General features: G+C 44.8%; 1 pseudogene; it reads left to right on the top strand.

Annotated features, from left to right (window-relative positions):
- Positions 1-295: 295 nt before the first annotated feature.
- On the top strand, positions 296-10,487 carry LOC130876066 (RNA-binding protein EWS-like; annotated as a pseudogene).
- Positions 10,488-10,869: the final 382 nt, after the last annotated feature.

The following is a 10,869-nucleotide window of genomic DNA, read 5'->3' as shown; positions in this document are numbered from 1 at the left end:
GTTGACACAAATTTCAGAAACCATATTCCTGTTGTTATCATGAGCAGTGCCATGGTTGCTTCCCAAAGGGGCAGAAACTTGGAGTGAGTTGCATAGTGGGTGTATTCAGCTGGACTGGTAGCACTGAAATACTCATTAGCACTCTGAGGGTCGAAAGCGTCACCTGGAACATGAACAAGAGCAGATTCCTGATCAGTAGTGAAGCTACCACACTTGTGTTCTCTTCTAAGCAAGTTTCAAGAACAGGGTCAGAATGTTGCTGAGGGGGGAGAGAACGAGGAAGAAGGAGGAGAAAATGGCATTCACAGATTACAGTACCTACAGCCAAGCTGCAGCCCAGCAGGGCTACAGTGTTTACACAGCCCAGCCAACTCAACGATATGCACAGAACAACCAGGCATATGGGAAACAAAGCTATGGAACCTATGGACAGCCTACTGATGTCAGCTCTACCCAGGCTCAGAGCACTGCCACCTACAGGCAGACTGCATATGCAACTTCTTCTGGACAGCCTCCCACTGGTGATACCACTCCAACTGCCCCCAGGCATACAGCCAGCCTGTACAAGGATGTGGCACTGGTGCTTATGACACCACCACTGGTCCAGTCACCACAACCCAAGCCTCTTGTGCAGCTCAGTCTCCATATGGCACCCAGCCTGCCTACCCAGCCTATGGCCAGCAGCCAGCAGCCGCTGCACCTGCAAGACCACAGGATGGTAACTGCCCACTGAGACTAGTGAACCTCAATCTAGCACAGGGGGTTATAAACAGCCCAGCCTAGGGTATGGACAGAGAAATTACAGATAGCCCCAGGTACCTGGGAGCTACCCCATGCAGCCAGTCACTGCACCTCCACCCTATCCTCCTACACATCCTATCTTCCTCTTCACAGCCAACTAGTTACGATCAGAGCAGTTACTCTCAGCAGAACATCTGTGGGCAACCTAGCAACTATGGACAGCAGAGTAGCTATGGGTCAACAAAGCAGCTATATGGGCAGCAGCCTCCCACTAGTTAACCCCCTCAGACTGTTTCCTATAGCCAGGCTCCAAATCAATATAGCCAACAGAGCAGCAGCTACGGGGAGCAGAGTTCATTCCGACAGGACCACACCACATGGTGTCAGGGGCAGGAGTCTGGAGGATTTTCCGGACCAGGAGAGAACCAGAGCATGAGTGGCCCTTACAACTGGGAGAGGAAAAGGAGGGGATTTAATCATGGAGGCATGAGCAGAGGTGGGCGGGGAGGAAGACTCGGTGGAATGGGCTCTAGAGAGCGAGGTGGCATCAGTAAGCCCGGTGGACCCATGGATGAAGGACCAGGTCCTGATCTAGGCCTTCCTATAGATCCTGATGAAGATTCTGACAACAGTGCAATTTATGTGCAAGGTTTAAATGACAATGTGAGTCTGGATGGTCTGGCAGACTTCTGTAAGCAGTGTGGGGTTGTGAAGATGAACAAGAGAACTGGGCAACGCATGATCCACATCTATTTGGATAAGGAGAGAGGAAAGCCTAAAGGTGACGCCACAGTGGCCTAGGAAGATCTGCCAACTGCCAAGATTGCTGTGGAATGGTTTGATGGAAAAGATTTTCAAGGAAGCAAACTTAAAGCTTCTCTTGCCCGAAAGAAGCCTCCAAAGAATAGCATGTGGAGTGGCATGCCACCTCGTGAGGGCAGAGGGATGCCACCACCATTCCGTGGAGGTCATAATAGCCCAAGAGGTCCCAATGGACCCATTGGTCACATGGGAGGCATTGGAGGAGACAAGGGGGCTTCCCCACCATAAAAACCGTGGGGCTCCTGAGGGACCCCCTCCGGAGGAGGAAATGTCCAGCACTAAGCCGGAGATTGGCAGTATCCCATGCAGGGCTGTGGAACCCAGAACTTGACCTGGAGAACAGAATGCAACCAGTGTAAGAACCCAAACCTTAGGGCTTCCTCCCTCAACCCTTCCAACCTCCTGGATGTGATCGTTGCCAAGGTGGCAGTGGTGGCATGCAGGGAAGAAGAGTTGGACTATTGGATTGTGGTGGTCCTGGAGAAATGTTAGGGGTAGCAGAGGTGGAGAGAAACGTGACTTCTGAGGTGTCCATAGCTTGGACTGAGATGAACGTGGTGGAGAAATACGACATGTTCCTGGGGGTCCTCCTGGATCATTAATGGAACAGATGGAATGAAGAAGAGGTAGACATGGAGAACATGGAAGACCAACGTAATGGATAAAGGCAAGCACGGTCAGGAACTTAGAGACCAGCCCTACTAAAGACCTGCAGAGTTGCATGGATGACCAGATTCATTTTTTAAAACAAGAAAATGTTTTAATTTTGAATTCCATATTTATAATGTTGGCCACAACATCATGATCATTACTGTCTGTACTATAGTGTTTACACCATTTGTGAAGAAATATTAAAACAAGTTAAATGGTAGTTTGCTGAGATTTTTTGTTCTTTTAAGGATCTTTCTTTTACCTTAACAATGGGAACTCTTATGAGCAAACTCAGTATCATTGTGGAAAACAAAGAGGGCCCCTAATTGTAACAAAGTTCATGGTTGTGATTGTCTTCAAAAACATTTCAAATGCTTATTAACTGACAAAAAATGATGTTGCAGAGGGTCAATGATTTCACCAGTGTGGCTACCAGGAGCAAGTTCAGCATCAGCATGTCTTCTTCCCCTTAACGCCCAGTGTAAGTCCTAAAGAAAGTGTGTGATTCATTGTGGTGTCGTGAAGTGTAGCTTCTAAGATTCCAAAGAGTGTCAACACTGTGACTTGTACCTGGAAATGTAGGTAATTCAGTGTCGCCGGTAGGTTGGGGCACAATGCCGTCGTCATAATTTGCAGGAAGAAATCCTTCCGGCTTGGTTTCTTCAACCTTAAGGAAATTTTGAGATGTTAGTTTTCATTAAATATGTCACTGATTATTATTCACTTTAGAAGAACTTATCTTTTAATGCCAGGACTTGACTTATAGTCCTCAAATAATTCTTTGCTCCGGGAAATTTTATAACAGTAACCACTGATATCGTGTAATTTTTGCTTCCTTTCTGTGTGATTCAAAGCCCCGAGTTTGAGAATCTTAAAAGTGGACCTGCTCAGCTTTATGTGTGGGTGTCTGTGTGTGTGTGTGTGTTGGGGGGCGTGGGCTGAGAATAACCTTCATAAGGTGGCTCTCTGTTTTCACCTGGTGAGGCTGCCCTGGTGGCATGCAGCGAGGATCAGGCGGACTTATGGACCGTGGTGGTGCTGGAGAAATGTTCCCAGGTGGCAAAGGTGAAGACAAAAATGGCTTCAGAGTTGTCAGTATCTTGGACCGAGATCGTTTTGGTGGAGGAATATGACGTGGTCCTGGGTGATGGAGGAAGGTCATTGATTAATTACTAAATAAACTGCCTGGCCCTCATGGGTTTGAACATAGGTGGGTGGAGTAAACAGAACAGAAAGCTGGGAGGAAGGGGAAGTGAACTCAGATGCAGGGCAGCTCCTCTCAGAGCAGATGCCATGAAGCTCTGACCCAGGATGGAAGTAGGCTAGAATCTTCCCGGTAAGCGCACCTTGGGGTGCTACACAGATTACTAGAAATTGGCTAAATTAATACGTGAGAATTAGCCTAGAAGGGGCTAGATATAATGGGCCAGGCAGTGTTTAAAAGAATACAGTTTGTGTGTTGTTATTTTGGGGCATGAGCTAGCCAGGTGGCCAGGGGCAGGGTGGCAGGAACGCAGCCCGCAGCTCCCACTACACCTGGAGTCCTCCTGGACCACTGAAGGAACAGATGGAATGAAGAAGGGGTGGACCTGGAGGACCTGGAGGGCCTGCGTAAACGGATAAAGGCGAGAACAGTCAGGAACTTAGAGACTGGCCCTACTTGGGAGACCTGCACAGCTGCATGGATGACCAGATTTATTTTTTAAAACCAGAAAATGTTTTAAATTTAGAATTCCATATTTATAATGTTGGCCACAACATCATGATTATTATTGTCTGTACTTTAGTATTTTCACCATTTGTGAAGAAACATTAAAAAAACTTAAATGGTAGTTTGCTGAGGTTTTTCTTTTAAAGATGGTTGTTTTAAGACTCGACAATGGGAACCCCTTGTGAGCATATGCATAATCATTGTGGAGAACCAAGAGGGACCCTAATTGTAACAAAGTTCATGGTTGTGATTATTTTCAAATACATTCCAAATGTTTATTAACTGTCAAAAAATAATGTTGCAGAGGTTCCATGGTGTCATTAGTGTGGCTACCAGGAGCAAGCTCAGCATCAGCTTGTGGTCTCCCCCTTGAATGTCCAATGGAAGTCCTAAAGAATGTGTGTGATTCATTGTGGTGTCATGAAGTGTAGCTTCTCAGATTCCAAAGAGTGTCAACTCTGTGACTTGTACCTGGAAATGTAGGTAATTCACTGTCGGCGGTAGGTTGGGGCATAATGCCGTCGTCATAATTTGCAGGGAGAAATCCTTCCGGCTTGGTTTCTTCAACCTTTAAGGAAATTTTGAGATGTTAGTTTTCATTAAATATGTCACTGATTTTTATTCACTTTAGAAGAACTTATCTTTTAATGCCAGGGTCTTGATTTATAGTCCTCAAATAATTCTTTGCTCCGGAAAATTTTATCACTGTAACCACTGATATCGTGTAATTTTTACTTCCTCTCTGTGTGATTCAAAGCCCCGAGTTTGAGAATCTTAAAAGGGGACCTGCTCAGCTTTATGTGTGTGTGTGTTTGTTGGGGGGCGTGGGCTGAGAATAACCTTCATAAGGAGGCTCTCTGTTTTCACCTGGTGAGGCTGCCCTGGTGGCATGCAGCGAGGATCAGGCGGACTTATGGACCGTGGTGGTGCTGGAGAAATGTTCCCAGGTGGCAAAGGTGAAGACAAAAATGGCTTCAGAGTTGTCAGTATCTTGGACCGAGATCGTTTTGGTGGAGGAATATGACGTGGTCCTGGGTGATGGAGGAAGGTCATTGATTAATTAATAAAAAAACTGCCTGGCCCTCATTGGTTCGAACATAGGTGGGTGGAGTAAACAGAACAGAATGCTGGGAGGAACGGGAAGTGAACTCAGATGCAGGGCAGCTTCTCTCAGAACAGACGCCATGAAGACCTGACACAGGATGGAAGTAGGCTAGAATCTTCCTGGTAAGCGCACCTTGGAGTGCTACAAAGATTATTAGAAATTGACTAAATTAATATGTGAGAATAGCTTAGAAGGGGCTAGATATAATGGACCAGGCAGTGTTTAAAAGAATACTATTTGTGTGTTGTTGTTTTGGGGCATGAACTAGCCAGGAGGCCAGGAGCAGGGTGGCAGGAACGCAGCCCGCAGCTCCCACTACACCTGGAGTCCTTCTGGACCATTGAAGGAACAGATGGAATGAAGAAGGGGTGGACCTGGAGGACCCGGAGGACCTGCGTAAACAGATAAAGGCGAGAATGGACAGGAACTTAGAGACCGGCCCTACTAGGAAGACCTGCACAGCTGCATAGATGTCCAGATATATTTTTTAAAAACAGAAAATGTTTTAAATTTAGAATTCCATATTTATAATGTTGGCCACAACATCATGATTATTATTGTCTGTACTTTAGTATTTTCACCATTTGTGAAGAAACATTAAAAAAACTTAAATGGTAGTTTGCTGAGTTTTTTCTTTTAAAGATGCTTGTTTTAAGACTCGACAATGGGAACCCCTTGTGAGCATACTCAGGATCATTGTGGAGAACCAAGAGGGACCCTAATTGTAACAAAGTTCATGGTTGTGATTGTTTTCAAATACATTCCAAATGATTATTAACTGTCAAAAAAAGTATGTTTCGGGGGTTCCATGGTGTCACTAGTGTGGCTACCAGGAGCAAGCTCAGCATCAGCCTGTGGTCTCCCCCTTGCATGTCCAATGGAAGTCCTAAAGAATGTGTGTGATTCATTGTGGTGTCGTGAAGTGTAGCTTCTCAGATTCCAAAGATGTCAACTCTGTGACTTGTACCTGGAAATGTAGGTAATTCAGTGTCGGCGGTAGGTTGGGGCACAATGCCGTCGTCATAGTTTGCAGGAAGAAATCCTTCCGGCTTGGTTTCACCAACCTTTAAGGAAATTTTGAGATGTTAGTTTTCATTAAATATGTCACTCATTTTCATTCACTTTAGAAGAACGTATCTTTTAATGCCACGGTCTTGATTTATAGTCCCCAAATAATTGTTAGCTCCGGGAAATTTTATCACAGTAACCACTGATATCGTGTAATTTTTTTGTTCCTGTGTGAATCAAAGCCCCGAGTTTGAGAATCTTAAAAGGGGAACTGCTCAGATTTATGTGTGTGTGTGTGTGTGTGTGTGTTTGGGGGCGTGGGCTGAGAATAACCTTCATAAGGTGGCTCTCGGTTTTTACCTGGTGAGGCTGTCCTCGTGGCATGCAGCGAGGATCAGGCGGACTTATGGACCGTGGTGGTGCTGGAGAAATGTTCCGAGGTGCCAAAGGTGAAGACACAAATTGCTTGAGACTTGTCAGTTTCTTGGACCGAGATCGTTTTGGTGGAGGAATATGACGTGGTCCTGGGTGATGGAGGAAGGTCATTGATTAATTAATAAAAAAACTGCCTGGCCCTCATTGGTTCGAACATAGGTGGGTGGAGTAAACAGAACAGAATGCTGGGAGGAACGGGAAGTGAACTCAGATGCAGGGCAGCTTCTCTCAGAACAGACGCCATGAAGCCCTGACCCAGGATGGAAGTAGGCTAGAATCTTCCTGGTAAGCGCACCTTGGAGTGCTACAAAGATTATTAGAAATTGACTAAATTAATATGTGAGAATAGCTTAGAAGGGGCTAGATATAATGGACCAGGCAGTGTTTAAAAGAATACTATTTGTGTATTGTTATTTTGGGGCATGAACTAGCCAGGAGGCCAGGAGCAGGGTGGCAGGAACGCAGCCCGCAGCACCCACTACACCTGGAGTCCTTCTGGACCATTGAAGGAACAGATGGAATGAAGAAGGGGTGGACCTGGAGGACCCGGAGGACCTGCGTAAACGGATAAAGGCGAGAATGGACAGGAACTTAGAGACCGGCGCTACTAGGGAGACCTGCACAGCTGCATAGATGACCAGATATATTTTTTAAAAACAGAAAATGTTTTAAATTTAGAATTCCATATTTATATTGTTGGCCACAACATCATGATTATTATTGTCTGTACTTTAGTATTTTCACCATTTGTGAAGAAACAGTAAAAAAACTTAAATGGTAGTTTGCTGAGTTTTTTTTTCTTTTAAAGATGCTTGTTTCAAGACTCGACAATGGGAACCCCTTGTGAGCATACTCAGTATCATTGTGGAGAACCAAGAGGGACCCTAATTGTAACAAAGTTAATGGTTGTGATTGTTTTCAAATACATCCCAAATGTTTATTAACTGTCAAAAAAATAATGTTTCAGGGGTTCCATGGTGTCACTAGTGTGGCTACCAGGAGCAAGCTCAGCATCAGCCTGTGGTCTCCCCCTTGCATGTACAATGGAAGTCCTAAAGAATGTGTGTGGCCAGGCGGTGGTGGCGCACGCCTTTAATCCCAGCACTCGGGAGGTAGAGGCAGGCGGATCTCTGTGAGTTCGAGACCAGCCTGGTCTACAAGAGCTAGTTCCAGGACAGGCTCCAAAACCACAGAGAAACCCTGTCTCGAAAAACCGAAGAAAAAAAAAAAAAAGAATGTGTGTGATTCATTGTGGTGTCGTGAAGTATAGGTTATCAGATTCCAAAGAGTGTGAACTCTGTGACTTGTACCTGGAAATGTAGGTAATTCAGTGTCGGCTGTAGGTTGGGGCACAATGCCGTCGTCATAATTTGCAGGAAGAAATCCTTCCGGCTTGGTTTCATCAACCTTTAAGGAAATTTTGAGATGTTAGTTTTCATTAAATATGTCACTGATTATTATTCACTTTAGAAGAACTTATCTTTTAATGCCAGAGTCTTGATTTATAGTCCCCAAATAATTGTTTGCTCTGGGTCATTTTATCACTGTAACCACTGATATCGTGTAATTTTTTTCTTCCTGTGTGAATCAAAGCCCCGAGTTTGAGAATCTTAAAAGGGGACCTGCTCAGCTTTATGTGTGTGTGTGTGTGTGTGCGTTTGTGTGTGTTTGTTGAGGGGCGTGGGCTGAGAATAACCTTCATAAGGTGGCTCTCTGTTTTCACCTGGTGAGGCTGCCCTGGTGGCATGCAGCGAGGATCAGGCGGACTTATGGACCGTGGTGGTGCTGGAGAAATGTTCCGAGGTGACAAAGGTGAAGACACAAATTGCTTGAGACTTGTCAGTATCTTGGACCGAGATCGTTTTGGTGGAGGAATATGACGTGGTCCTGGGTAATGGAGGAAGGTCATTGATTAATTAATAAAAAAACTGCCTGGCCCTCATTGGTTCGAACATAGGTGGGTGGAGTAAACAGAACAGAATGCTGGGAGGAAGGGGAAGTGAACTCAGATGCAGGGCAGCTCCTCTCAGAGCAGACGCCATGAAGCCCTTACCCAGGATGGAAGTAGGCTAGAATCTTCCCTGTAAGCGCTCCTTGGAGTGCAACACAGATTATTAGAAATTGGCTAAATTAAAACGTGAGAATAGCTTAGAAGGGGCTAGATATAATGGGCCAGGCAGTGTTTAAAGGAATACAATTTGTGTGTTGTTACTTTGGGGCATAAACTAGCCAGGTGGCCAGGAGCAGGGTGGCAGGAACGCAGCCCGCAGCTCCCACTACACCTGGAGTCCTCCTGGACCATTGATGGAACAGATGGAATGAAGAAGGGGTGGACCTGGAGGACCCGGAGGACCTGCGTAAACGGATAAAGATGAAAATGGACATGAACTTAGAGACCGGCCCTACTAGGGAGACCTGCAAGCTGCATGGATGACCAGATTTATTTTTCAAAACCAGAAAATGTTTTAAATTTAGAATTCCAAATTTATAATGTTGGCCACAACATCATGCTTATTATTGTCTGTACTTTAGTATTTTCACCATTTGTGAAGAAACATTAAAAAAACTTAAATGTTAGTTTGCTGAGGTTTTTCTTTTAAAGATGCTTGTTTTAAGACTCAACAATGGGAACCCCTTGTGAGCATACTCAGTATCATTGTGGATAACCAAGAAGGACCCTAATTGTAACAAAGTTCTTGGTTGTGATTGTTTTCAAATACATTCCAAATGTTTATTAACTGTCAAAAAATAATGTTTCAGGGGTTCCATGGTGTCACTAGTGTGGCTACCAGGAGCAAGCTCAGCGTCAGCCTGTGGTCTCCCCCTTGCATGTCCAATGGAAGTCCTAAAGAATGTGTGTGATTCATTGTGGTGTCATGAAGTGTAGCTTCTCAGATTCCAAAGAGTTTCAACTCTGTGACTTGTACCTGGAAATGTAGGTAATTCACTGTCTGCTGTAGGTTGGGGCACAATGCCGTCTTCATAATTTGCAGGAAGAAAATCTTCCGGCTTGGTTTCTTCAACCTTTAAGGAAATTTTGAGATGTTAGTTTTCATTAAATATGTCACTGATTTTTATTCACTTTAGAAGAACATATCTTTTAATGCCAGGGTCTTGATTTATAGTCCCCAAATAATTGTTTGCTCTGGGTCAGTTTATCACTGTAACCACTGATATCGTGTAGTTTTTTTTTCCTCTGTGATTCAAAGCCCCAAGTTTGAGAATCTTAAAAGGGGACCTGCTCAGATTTATGTGTGTGTGTGTGTGTGTGTGTGTTGTGGGGCGTGGGCTGAGAATAACCTTCATAAGGTGGCTCTCTGTTTTCACCTGGTGAGGCTGCCCTGGTGGCATGCAGCGAGGATCAGGCGGACTTATGGACCGTGGTGGTGCTGGAGAAATGTTCCGAGGTGCCAAAGGTGAAGACACAAATTGCTTGAGACTTGTCAGTATCTTGGACCGAGATCGTTTTGGTGGAGGAATATGACGTGGTCCTGGGTGATGGAGGAAGGTCATTGATTCATTAATAAATAAACTGCCTGACCCTCATTGGTTCGAACATAGGTGGGTGGAGTAAACAGAACAGAAAGCTGGGAGGAAGGGGAAGTGAACTCAGATGCAGGGCAGCTCCTCTCAGAGCAGACGCCATGAAGCCCTAACCCAGGATGCAAGTAGGCTAGAATCTTCCCGGTAAGTGCACCTTGGGGTGCTACACAGATTATTAGAAATTGGCTACATTAGTACGTGAGAATTAGCCTAGAAGGGGCTAGATATAATGGGCCAGGCAGTGATTAAAAGAATACAATTTGTGTGTTGTTATTTTGGGGCATGAACTAGCCAGGTGGCCAGGAGCAGGGTGGCAGGAACGCAGCCCGCAGCTCCCACTACACCTGGAGTCCTCCTGGACCATTGATGGAACAGATGGAATGAAGAAGGGGTGGACCTGGAGGACCCGGAGGACCTGCGTAAATGGATAAAGGCGAGAATGGACAGGAACTTAGAGACCAGCCCTACTAGGGAGACATGCACAGCTGCATGGATGACCAGATATATTTTTTAAAACCAGAAAATGTTTTAAATTTAGAATTCCATATTTATAATGTTGGCCACAACATCATGATTATTATTGTCTGTACTTTAGTATTTTCACCATTTGTGAAGAAACATTAAAAAAACTTAAATGGTAGTTTGCTGAGTTTTTTTTTTCTTTGAAAGATGCCTGTTTCAAGACTCGACAATGGGAACCCCTTTTGAGCATATGCATAATCACTGTGGAGAACCAAGAGGGACCCTAATTGTAACAAAGTTCATGGTTGTGATTGTTTTCAAATACATTCCAAATGTTTATTAACTGTCAAAAAAATAATGTTGCAGGGGTTCCATGGTGTCACTAGTGTGG

Source organism: Chionomys nivalis, chromosome 6, assembly GCF_950005125.1.
Source record: "Chionomys nivalis chromosome 6, mChiNiv1.1, whole genome shotgun sequence".
Classification (NCBI taxonomy): Eukaryota; Metazoa; Chordata; class Mammalia; order Rodentia; family Cricetidae; genus Chionomys; species Chionomys nivalis.
This window is presented reverse-complemented; position numbering and strand designations above follow the sequence as displayed.